General features: G+C 44.2%; 1 long non-coding RNA gene across 5 annotated transcripts; it reads left to right on the plus strand.

Moving 5' to 3' along the window:
• The first annotated feature begins 9,340 nt into the window (after positions 1 to 9,340).
• Positions 9,341 to 12,351, plus strand: LOC123924576. Of its 5 annotated transcripts, none has more exons than XR_006814755.1 (4): positions 9,343 to 9,879; positions 10,057 to 10,131; positions 10,277 to 10,892; positions 12,089 to 12,351. It is a non-coding gene; the product is annotated as an uncharacterized LOC123924576 (long non-coding RNA). The 5 variants fall into 5 exon arrangements; XR_006814757.1 differs by having other exon boundaries at positions 9,343 to 9,707; positions 9,798 to 10,131; XR_006814756.1 differs by having other exon boundaries at positions 9,345 to 9,707; positions 9,798 to 9,879; positions 10,057 to 10,892.
• The last annotated feature ends 616 nt before the right edge of the window (positions 12,352 to 12,967 follow it).

Here is a 12,967-nt window from a genome sequence, read left to right on the forward strand (position 1 = left end):
CCTGTTCTGATCTACAGTTAAGATCAGTGGCGCCGACTGTGGGGATCTGAGTTCTCCCCTTCTTTGTTTCGAGCAAGAAAACCAAAGAACAAAACCAATCAATCACTTCTTCGTCATGGCCAGTTCATCTCATTTCAACAATGACGTTGAGGACGCTGCTCCTCCATCTTCTCCCCGTCTGTCTCCTGCTCTCATCACTGACCTCCAGGCCCTCCCCGAGTCAGACCCTAGAGACGGGCAGGCCACTTCCTGGACTTCTGAGGATGGCGACTTGGTCGTCTTGACTGAGAAGCAGGTAGGCAAACGCCCTCAGTCCGAGCAGGGCAAATCAGCAGAGACCGACTTGTCCGCTGCTTCAGTTACCAATGCTGAACTAGCAGCACTCATAGCTGCCCTGAAACAAACCACCGAGGCTCTCCAAGGCCAGAATCGCCGAATGGACGAGCAAAATCTGAGACTCGATCGCTTGGAAAGGAATCAGCGACTCTCAAGGAACAACTCTCCCCCGAGGAGAACTCCTACTTCTCAATCCCCTCCTCGTCAGGAAACTGTCAGACAACGACGACCTGCCCTTGAGAGGATTGAGCAACCTGGCAGGAAAAGAGACCATGTCTCCCCTCCCCGCGAGGGTATATCTTCTCCAAATGTGAAAAAAGGAAAAATTGTGGACCGAACGCCTCCTCGTCGTCATTCTCCCCAGGGACTCAGCTTGATGACCAAACAAGGGCAGCCAGCAAGCCGCAGCCATCACACTGACCAATTCTCCAGGAGCCCAACTCCTGATCGTGAGGGCTCACCTCCCCTAAACTCACAAGAGAGTGACGAGGATGATCCCCGCTGCCCTTTATCTCACGACATACTTCAAGCACCCGTTCCAAAGGGATGTGAGCGACCACCTCCTCTCCCAGCTTATGATGGACTTACCGACCCAGATGAACACATTGCATCAGTCAATGCTACCCTGAACTTCTTAAGGGTCAGCGGAGCAATTAGATGCAGAATATTCCCAACTACTCTGAGAAAGGGAGCTATGGCTTGGTACCACAGCCTAGCTCCTCGCTCCATAACCTCATGGATGGATCTGTCCGACCAATTCCGCAGGCACTTCACTGCTTCCCGCAAGCAACCAAAAACCGAGGCAGTCCTGGATGCCATCTTCCAAGCTGATAATGAATCTCTCCGCAGTTTCATAGAGAGGTTCAACAAAGAAGCCGTCCAGGTAGAAACAACTGATGATATGAAGAAATACCTGCTCCAAAGGGGCCTTAGGCCAAATTCTGACTTTGCAAAAGCCGTTGGAATCGAAAAACCGCGCACCTTTAGCGACCTCCTCCTCAAATCTCAACCCTACATCCAATATGAAGAGCAACAAGCTGCAGATGCTGCCCGTTATGGGCGAGCAGGAAACAGTCAACCTGCTCCTCGTTCAAATGCTGAACAGTCCAGCCGAGGAGGAGGAAGACGAAGAGGCGAAAGGCCTAGGGAACCCCGTGGACCTCCTAGCACGTTCAGCAACTATACTCCCCTTAGTAAAACCCAGGAAGAAATTTGGAAAGAGTGCAACTCAGCTGAGTTCACTAGAGCAGGAATTAAATTTCCAAGACAACAACCCACAAAGCCTGGCCAAGACAAGAGCAGATACTGCAAGTACCACAAAGGCTACGGCCATCTCACTGACGACTGCATCCAATTGAAGGATGCCATTGAAATTTTGATTAGAAATGGGCAAATCAAACAATACGTGAAGAGGGGCAATGCTCCCCGGGCAGAAGCTGCTGAGACCAGCAACACTGAAGAAGCTGCACCAGAAAAATCCGGGCACAAGCCAGTTGCCCTTGCCATCTCCAGACCTGAAGATTTCTTTGTCCCTGACTACTTGGACGACGCCTATGCTGCTCCTACACTGAACAAATGGGACGCACTTGCCCAAGCTATGGTTATCTCTGGTGGAGGTTTTGACAAACAGACTGTGGGATCCATCAAGAGAAAATTTGAAGAATTGATAGATGGCTCCTCCAACCTGAGTGCAACTTTGGATAAACCGAAAGGGCAATCAAAGCCCTTAGCCTTCTATATGGAAGAGCTGCCCGGTGGAACTGCAAACTCCCAGATACCCCTGCTCATCAGAGTGGACATGGCAAATATGGACGTCCGCAGGGTACTGGTCGACCAAGGAAGCTCCTGTGATATCATGTATTCCCAACTTTTCAAGACTCTGCAACTAGATGAAACCTACCTCACTCCTTATTTCAGATCTGATCTCTCCGGATTTAACGGAGCAACAACTAAGCCATGGGGCTATGTAGACCTGCTAGTCACCGTTGGCTATGAAGAAACTGCAAAAACTATCAAAGTGAAATTCCTGGTAGTAGACTGCCCTTCTCTCTACCAGTGCATCCTGGGCCGAACAACTATTGCTGACTTAATGGCTGTCCCTTCAACCGCCCACCTCAAGATGAAGTACTATACTCATAAAGGCCAAGTTGCGACACTGCATGGAGACATTGAAGCTGCAAGGAGAGTCTTCAATGCATCCTCCAAAGGAAATGAATATACCGGGCAGCTCCCCGAGTCCAAGAAGTCCAAGGCAACAACTTCCCTGCCCTTGCCAGAAATCAGCTCCATTGACCTCGACAGCCGCTTTTCCAAACAGGAAAACAAAGATGAGAAGAAGCTCCGCAAGGAGAAGAAGGAAGACGACGAGGCAAGACAAGAGCATCGTCGTCCAGTTCCAGACGGCGAGTTCGAGCTGATGCCCTTCGGAGAAGACCCGAGCAGGGCAGTGAAGATTGGGACCGGGCTCCCCGAACTTGCTAGGAAGCAACTTGAAGCCTGCTTGAAGGAAAATGCTGATCTGTTCGCCTGGCACGCTTCCGAGATGCCCGGCTTGGACCCCAACATAGCATGTCACCAGCTGACCATTGATCCCACTGCACTTCCCATTGTACAACGTAGGCGTAGACAGTCTCCTGAGAAATCGGAGGCTGCAGAAAAATGTGTAAAAGACCTCCTAGAGGCAAATTTTATTTCGGAGGCCAGGTATACAACCTGGCTGTCCAACGTTGTACTCGTCAAAAAATCTAATGGAAAGTGGAGGATGTGTTGCGACTATACCGATCTTAACAGGGCTTGCCCTAAAGACTCTTATCCCTTACCTTGCATTGATAGACTTGTTGATAATTCTTCTGGCTTTAAATTATTGTCTTTTATGGATGCTTATTCAGGTTATAACCAAATTCCGATGGCAGTAGCAGATAGAGAAAAAACAGCTTTCATGACCGAGTCGGGCAACTACTACTACAACGTAATGCCCTTCGGTCTCAAAAATGCAGGAGCTACATACCAGCGAATGATGAACAAAGTTTTCCGAGGACAAATAGGAGACATGCTCGAGGTATACATGGACGACATGATCGTAAAATCCCCCGAGGAACTCGACCATGTCGTGCACCTTCGAAAGGTGTTCGAGCAGGCCAGGAAATACAACATGAGATTCAACCCAGAGAAGTGCACCTTCGGGGTCCGAGCAGGTAAATTCCTGGGATTTTACCTAACCGAGCGAGGAATTGAAGCCAACCCTGACAAGTGCAGAGCTTTTGCCGAGCTCCCCACTCCGAGTGATAAGAAGTCCATACAAACTCTGAATGGAATGCTAACATCGCTTTCCAGATTTGTATCCAAATCAGCACAACATGCACTCCCCTTTTTCAAACTACTAAAGAAAGAAGCAGTCTTCGAATGGACAGATGAATGCGAGCAAGCTCTCCAACATCTGAAAAAGGCCTTATCAGAGCCACCTGTCCTCTCACGACCAAGTGACGAGGAGGTATTATACCTGTACCTTTCCGTCGCCTCAGAGGCTGTAAGTGCAGCTCTTATTCGTGAGACAAACGAAGGGCAGAAACCAGTATACTTTACGAGTAAAGCCTTGCAGGGTCCTGAACTAAGATACCAACAAATTGAAAAAATAGCCCTTGCACTAGTTTATGCTGCGAGGAGACTAAGACATTATTTCTTGGCCCATACAATTGTGGTCCGAACAGACCAACCAATCAAGTCTTTGCTTGGCCGACCAGATATGGCGGGCAGGATGCTCAAATGGTCCCTCGAACTCTCAGAATTCGACATTCGTTACGAAAGTAGAAAAGCTCTAAAAGCCCAAGTCCTAGCAGACTTCGTCGCAGAGATGACGAGCTCCTCCCCTACAGTGGACGGAGCAGATAAATGGACAATCTTTGTAGACGGAGCATCAAGCGCTACAGGAGCAGGTGCAGGCATCATTCTTGAAAATGAGAATGGCTTACTAATCGAGGTCTCCCTAGCACTATCCTTCCCAACTTCAAACAACCAAGCAGAGTATGAAGCATTCCTCGCTGGACTACGTTTGGCCGAGGACTTGCAAGCCAAGGAGATAAAAATATACACAGATTCGCAACTGGTCGCCTCACAGGTGCTAGGAGAGTATCAGACCAAGAATGATAACCTCTCTGAATACCTAGTGCTAGTAAAGGAAAAAATCACCAAGTTCAACTCGGTCGAAATATTACATGTTCCCCGCGAGCATAACAAAAGGGCAGATATCCTGTCCAAGCTGGCAAGCACAAAAAGGAAAGGCGGAAACAAATCCGTCATCCAAGAAATACTCCCTCGACCAAGCATAGAAAAACCAAGCAAGGTTGTGGACATAAACGTCATTGGCGACAAAGACTGCTGGATGACTCCAGTATACAACTTCCTCGAGCACGGAACTCTCCCTGACGACCAGAAACAAGCAGCTATAGTCAGACGAAGAGCCTGCTCCTATGTCATCCTTGATGGAAAATTATACAGGAGAGGATTTTCCATTCCTCTCCTAAAATGTGTGGACGAGGACACATCAGATTACATCCTGCGCGAAGTCCATGAGGGCATTAACGCCCAACACCTGGGAGGAAGGTCACTTGCCAGGAAAGCTCTACGAGCAGGGTACTATTGGCCTACTATGCAACAGGACGCCAAAGACCACGTAAAAAAATGTGACAAATGCCAAAGGCATGGGGATATGCACTTAGCTCCCCCTCGAGAACTAAAATCTCTGTCTTCCCCCTGGCCCTTCGCCTGGTGGGGCATGGACTTACTTGGTCCTTTTACCAAAGGACTTTATCAAAATCGCTACCTAATAGTAGCAGTGGACTACTTCACGAAGTGGGTGGAAGCCGAACCCCTCTCTGACATCACATCACTCAGAGTCCTGCGCTTCTTCAAAAGCAATGTGCTAGCTAGATTCGGAATACCACAGGTGGTAGTCACAGACAACGGAACACAGTTTACAGACAAAGATTTTCAAGCATTCCTTGTTGCCCTGGGCACCAAGCAGCACTTCACATCGGTCGAGCACCCCCAAACCAACGGGCAAGCTGAAGCAGCCAACAGAGTGATCCTGAGAGGGTTACGAAGAAGACTTGACCAAAACAAAAAGAAATGGGTCGAAGAGCTTGACAATGTACTCTGGGCCTATCGAACAACCCCACACTCCACAACTGGAGAAACCCCCTTCCGAATGGTATATGGAACGGAGGCAGTTATCCCCGTAGAGATTGGGGAACCATCTCGTCGGACTGAGCAGCCTCTTGACGAGGAGCAAAATGACGAAGCACTTCGAGAGGAGCTTGACCTCGTCGAAGAAATTCGAACAGGAGCTTCTTTAAAGGAGGCCACCCTGAAGCAGAAAATAGCTGCCCGTCATGACACCAAAGTCATCAAAAGAGAATTCGAGGTGGGCAGCCTCGTCCTAAGACGCAATGCAGACTCCCAGGATGGCAAACTTGCACCCAATTGGGAAGGACCATACCGCGTCATTGACAAAACAGAAAATGGTGCATACTATCTCGAGGACCTTCGAGGAAAGAAACTTCCTCGACCTTGGAATGCCCAGAAATTGAAACAATATTACAGCTAAGTTATTGCCACACTAAAAGGCTGCTCGCACTTCAGAACACAACGAATCGAGCACCTTAAACAACGGAGGGCACCATGGCACACGTGCTCATCTAAAACCATAGCAGGGGAACTAATTCACCATAAGGGAAATGGAACTCCTGCTAGACGAGGATAACTCTTGAAACGAGCCCATCGTCCCCGTGCCACGACCTAGCACCCAGCTCGCGATGGGAGGTTCAGGTTGCGAAGAAGGGTACACTAGCGTGCTTGTATTCGCGTAACTTAGAAACAACTCTAAGTGCTTATACAGTTCCCTAAACTGTTTAAGTCAAAACAGAGGAGACTACCCTCAATAAAACATGCTCAGTATCAAGCAGGGGAAACCTCCCCGGCAAAATAACAACGAGCGCAGCATTCATACATGCAAAAATATGATAAGTATACAAAATAGACATAAAAATAAACAGGCAAAACTTAGCACACCAACTTGCTCGAATGAGCATACCAGCATGCCAGACGAGCACCTCAATAACGGGGAGGTAAGCTCCCCGGCACGAAATTTAAACAACACATTTCGTTAAGTTAAAATGGGGACAAGCTCCCCGGCTCAGATTTTGAGCAATAAATTAGCATAAAATTTGGTTAAGTTAAAAGTAGGGACCAGACCTCCCCGGTTGAAATTTTTAACAACAAATTTCATGAAAAATTTTCTAAGTTATGAGACGGGGAGGCTCCCCGGTTGAAATTTTTAACAACAAATTTCATGAAAAATTTTCTAAGTTATGAGACGGGGAGGCTCCCCGGTTGAAATTTTTAACAACAAATTTCATGAAAAATTTTCTAAGTTAAAAAATAAGGAAACATACATGCGAGCAGGTATAGACGAGCAGTTATATACAAGCATATATAAATAAAACGGGCACCTGCCCGGAATTGTCATAAATATCAAACGGGGACAAAAGCCCACTTGTTCCAAAATTACAAACCATGGCTCAAAGGCCCCAAAAATTCAAAAAGACAAAATAAATTACAATAGAAAGGAAATTACAATAGAAAGGCCAGGGACATCTACTCCTCGCACCTATCTTCCTGCTCATGCACGTCATCTTGCTCATCCTCATGACCCTCCTCGAACACCCCCTCAGCATCTTCCTCCTCTTCATCAGAGTCGGCCAGGCCAGCCGGGATAACAATTTGGCCATCCTTGACCTGCCCGTTCACATGCATTCCCCGGGTCACCAACTCCACGTCAGGATTAAGGCACTTGATTTGCTGCACGACATTCTCAAAGGCGTACTCAGTGCCCTCTACAAAGTCATGGGACAGCTGAGCAATCACCTTGACCAAGTCTGCTCGGGTGGTCAACCCCTCGGCAGCCTTGTGCTCGTTCTCGCCCGGCGCCATGGCGGCATTAAGCCTTTCAATTTCAGCCCGAGCAGCATCCAAATCCTCTCCCCTTTTACGATGCTCGTCCAGCTGGTCACCCCAATGTTTTTGCTTCTCCTTTAGGTCTTCCACAGCAATTTTGAGCTGGTTGATCCGACCTTTGGACCGCTCGTGCCTGGCCTGGGCAGTGTTCAGCTGCTCGACTAAGGACTCCCGCTCGTCACCAAGGACAAGGGAGCTCGAGACCATCCGCACCATAGCAGCCATGTCACGAGCATGCTGCTGCCTACGGGCCTCTGGTTCCTGGTCAAGAATAGCAGCCCTTTCAGTTTCAAAGACCTCCGGAGGATACTTCTCAAAAAATCTGTCCACGGTAAAGCACCGAGGAACTGGAAACTTGCTGCATCCTCCCATGCCCGCATCTTCAACCGGGGGATCTTCTTCTCTTGTCCTCTTCGCTGGAGGAGGCCGGGGAGCTGAGGTAGGGGTGCCCGAACCAACACCCGAGGTCCCAATAACCTGCACGGAAGGGGTCCCCGGCCTCACTTCCTGGGAAGCCCTGGCAACAATCTTCTTTTTTCCTCGGCCAGACCTGCTCGCCTTCTCATCCTGCTTGGCCTTCAACATGCGCTCGGCAATGGTTTCCATTTCGTCTGCAAATAAAAGACGAGCACGTTAGTAAAAGACGAGGAATGCACACAACAATAACATAAATTTTTCTAAGTTAAAAAGAAAGGAAACAATACCCAAGCACAGTTTAACCTCCCCGGCATTTTTGCACTTAAGGAGGGTCCTAGTATTAATAAAACGAGGAGAGGCCTTAGGCTCCCCGTGTTCATCTCTTATGGTAACTCCCTTACGAGTCGTCCAGACCCCGGGAGTAAAACCGGCCACGAAGGTCTTCAGACTTTCGAAGGCAGCCATGTCCTCGGGAGACAAGTCTGCGTCCCCGGTTGTATATTCCTTAGGCTCCTTCAGGAAATGGGTGTACGACCAGCTTAACGGGAACTTAGGGACTGCCCGAACTATAACTTGCCCGCTGGCATCCTTACGGGCAACACCTTGCTCGTCCCTATCTTCCTCCAGCTCCATTAAACTCTCCCGGGCAGATGAAGACTCTGGCCGGACAACATAATACCTCTCTTTGAAATCCTTAACGGAATCCACAAACATTTTGAATAATTTAACATCCTCGTGATGCTTTAATGAAACCCAATTCTGACGAGGTGCTCGCCCAACCTCCCTCGTCGGCTTACGCTGAATCTTGAAGATTCTAAAGAAAAGGGGAAGAGTGGGAAGAACGCCTTTATACGTACAGAGGTGCTCGAACCCCATAATAAAAGACCACGAGTTTGGATGCAGCTGCGACGGAGCCACCTGCAAGGCTTTAAGCACGCTGGCCGCAAAGGGGCTGAACGGCAGCCTGAGCCCCATCTCCTTAAATACAAATTCGTACATAGCGAAATCATGCCCGTCAAAAGACGAGCACACCCGTTCACCCTCCCCGGGTATACGGGTCGACCAATTTTGAAGCCCGTCTGCTCTCTGCTGCTCGACGGTCATATATAATCTTGGATCCTGGGAAGTAAGCGCCGAGGCTATTCCCCGGGGTTCTGGAGCAACCCAATCCAGCGCAGGATCGGTTATGCAGTCGACCAATGTATACTTCTCCGCACCCTGGCTTTCCACAACCTCCTCGGATTCTGACATTTTACAACCTGAAATGCAGCAAAAATAAAGTGAATTCGATGATCAAATCCACCCTTTCACCGCAATTCAAGTGAAAGGGCGCAGGATAGGACGAGGACGCTGTCCCCGACCAAAACCCTTTTCAAATGGCAATTAAAATTAAACCGAGGAGGGTAGCCCAGGAGAAAGACGGGGAGATAAGCTTCCCGGTTTGAATTTCAAACAACGAATTTCACTACAAGAAAATTGTCACTTTGCGACACTTCAATTACGACCCATTGAAAATAACCGTCGCAATGTGCTTTTTTTATGATATTTGTAACTGTCTATGCGACAGTTTAAACAACCGTTGCAGTGTGTTGTGGCTAACAGGGAAAATATTTGCAATACGCCTAATGAAAATAGAATCCTTTACTACCAAAAAAATTGAATCCCAATTCCCCAAAAAAAAGAACACTAAGACAAAAGAAGCAAAACACAAACACAAAACACTTTCTGAAACGCAAAAACCCTTTCATCAGATCAACTCCGCATCGTCGTTTTCCTTCACCGTCGGTCCTTCATGGCGTTCCAACAATAACAAGCACTACGGAGTTCCTGCAACTACAAATCCCTAATTAGGCTTCAAATCCCTAACTCCTTCCAAATCCAAACCCCTAACTCGTTCATCTATCATTCCAATCCCTAATCGTCAAATCTGTGACAAATCTCAGGTGTTATTTTATACTTCTAGATGTTACTTTGCTTGTTTTCATTTCATTTTGCTTGTTTTCATCTCATTTGTTCTCTGTCATTCTTCACAGTTCTTGTGTCGTGACTCGTTTGTTCTCCGTCCGCCGATCTGTGACTCGTCATCTTTCTACGTGCTTCGAGCCTCTCTAGTTGGTAAGAATCTAAAAAACCCTAGTCCTCTTTTTGTTTCCTCTATTTCCCCCTTAAATATAGCTGCCTGCGTTGAAATATTATTTGAGGATTGAGGTTAACGATATTAGAGTACTAAAGCCTTTCAATTTTTTTTTTGTTGATGTTTGATTTTAATGTTTCTCTGTTCTATTTACTGAGGTGAATGATTTATGGAAGTAAAGTCTATCAATCGCGGCTTCCTCTTTGATTTCTCCATAACAAAACCCAAAATTTGTTAGTTTCTCCATTCTTATGTACCTTATGGCTTTTTGTTTAATCTTTTGTTAATTCTCTATATTAATAATAATGCTCATTAATTTCTTCACAATTTTATTCTTTAATGTTTGTCTCAAAATGCATTGTTTTGTTTTGTTTGTAGATGAATTAGTTTGGTTTTGTGGATAAGCTAGTGTGTGCATTGGTTTGGTCTTTTCCCGGTTGCGGCTGCTGGCGTATTTGGCCTCTAGTACTGGTTTTTATGTGCTTTCTTGCTCATTTCTTGTGTCATTGGATTTTGAGTTTATGTTATTGGTGAAGGCCTGATTTGGTTTGGGTTTTCTGGCATATCTGGTCTTTTGGCCCTTAAGTATGGTTTTTGGTTCCCTTGTTTGTGGTTCTATATCTGTTTTTGCTGCTGGTAGTTTGGGTAAGGTGAGGGTTTTGGGACTTGTAGCTTTTTAGTTTTTAGTTCCAGCTTTTGTTTCATGGTTGCTTACTTTACGGTTGTCGATGTCAATAAATATAAGTTTCTATGATATCTATTCTCTTTTTTATGTTATCCTTTATTTTATATTTATATTTATATGTTGATTATTATTATTGATGTGATTTTAGGTCCAATTTTACAATAATCTTATGAATTTATTTGATGTTCTTTGAATGAGTTTATCTCGAATTGGAAACCATCGAGAAACAGAGAGTGGTCGGTGGACTTCACAAAACCATCAGACTCATCGTCCGTAGTTGTTGCTCCTTCTATAATCGCACTGAAACAGGTTCTAAATATTATTTCTGAGTTTATATCTAATGACTTTGAATGTCAAATGTTGATGAAAGTTTTGATTCTTGTTAATGTTAATTGAAACCCTATTGATCTTTTGGGTTGGGTTAAAGTCGTTAGTTAAAAAAATAAATAAATTAAGAACTTGATATTGTTCATATATATGATGCTTGTCATGAATTGGGAGTCAAGTAACTTATAGCCTTTTAATAAATGAAGATTTTGTGATTAATTGTGCAAATTTTGGAGTCAAGTAATGAGTATGATATTATTACATTTGTATTGAGATGCAAAATAATGATCAGAATGTTCATTCTATATATGTGAACCTTGATGGAAGGATGCCTCAAGTGTGTATTGTTTGAGTAAATTTACTTTAGCTCAATTTTATTAAGGATGCATCTTTCTGTCCACTTTGTATAATTATCTGCTTGAAAAGCTTATTGAATATCCATATTAATTCAACTGTGATAGCAGATCATATCTCCTTGTAGAAATGTTAAGTAGCCTTTTAGTCAAGAAGTTTTTGCTAAGTTGAGAACTGTATTTATACGCATTAAGAATTGGTAATTCCTTTTTTATGTGAAAGGTTTTTGTCTATGTGTAATATCTATCTGTCTATATATGCATTAAGGGACTTACTAGCATATGGCTTGGGTACTAAATGTATTATAGAGATTGCTTGGTATTGCTTTTGTTGATATATGCTAAATAGAGATAATGAGTATGAGTGCACTGCTATTATATTGCTGTCTAGTTTTTAGGCTTGGTATTAATGTCTTGTTTTTCTGTTACGACTTATGTGTGCACTGCTATTGTATTGTTTAGTTTTAATGTTGCTGTCTTGTTTTTTCTATTATGAGACACTAGTGCTCACAAAACAGTTTTGAAGCTTGGTAATTCTACTTGATTAAATATATGTTTGCTCTTTGAAACGAGGTCTGGAAGTTAATTAATTGCAGCTTGTCTCTACCTTTTCTGTAGCTTTGTAATCATGTCTTTAGTTTTTCAAAAAATAAAAACTTGTTCTGTTATGAATTCATTTATTTGATGTGTTTAGAAAAGAGATGCGTTATGTTATGTTTGAAGGAACCGTTATCATGTGGAATTATGTCATAGACCAAGTCAATCTGTACAATATCGTTCGTTTTTTTTTTTTAAGTATCCTAATATATATTTATGTTTTTCCAGGTAACTTAATTAGAGGAGTCAAGAGATGGTAGGCATTCTGAGTCTTGCTATCACTAATTAAGGATCATGAAGCAACATCACGTACTAAGGAATATTTAGATATTTTGCGAACTTCTTTTGACATAATGTTTTGTATGTATAGCCACTCTACTAATGTTTATGTTTTAGTTTTTGGATGTTTGAATTACATTAATTTTTTCTTTTGGAGTTTCTAATACTTCAATTAAATTTATGATGTATGGATGTTGCCATTATTGAATGAATTATTTGTAGGAGATTAAGTTATTTATTTTTATATTTGTATTTTATTTTTCTTACTCTTGTATGGATATTGTAAGTGTTATTTTTAAGCCATCAAATTGAATGAAAAATGTTTTTCAATCACTATTTTTTTTTTTTTTAAAAAAAAAACATGTTTGCGACGGTTTTGTAACCGTTGCAACTTCTGCTATTAGATCCAGGATAAAACATAGGGACGGTTTGAAACTGTTGCAACATCAACTGCGACGGTTGTAACGACGGTTTTCAAAACCGTTGCAAAGTTCTCTTGCGACACACAAATCACCAACGGTTGGTAAACCGTCGCAGATGTAGCATTGCGACGGTTTTGAGCGTTGCAAGATGCAAAATTAACCGTCGCAAAGTGCTTATTTTCTTGTAGTGATTTCATGAAAAAATTCCTAAGTTAAAAAAGGGAGAACATGCTCCCCAGCAATACAAACTATCTAAAGTTTCAAACGGGGAGATAGGCTCCCCGTCACCTAAACAAACTATCTAAAAGTTTCAAACGGGGAGATAGGCTCCCCGGCTCTTAAATAAACTATCTAAAGTTTGAAACGGGGAGATAGGCTCCCCGTCACTAGTTATCTAACCTAGAGT

The sequence above is a fragment of the Trifolium pratense genome, linkage group LG4 (assembly GCF_020283565.1).
Source record: "Trifolium pratense cultivar HEN17-A07 linkage group LG4, ARS_RC_1.1, whole genome shotgun sequence".
Classification (NCBI taxonomy): Eukaryota; Viridiplantae; Streptophyta; class Magnoliopsida; order Fabales; family Fabaceae; genus Trifolium; species Trifolium pratense.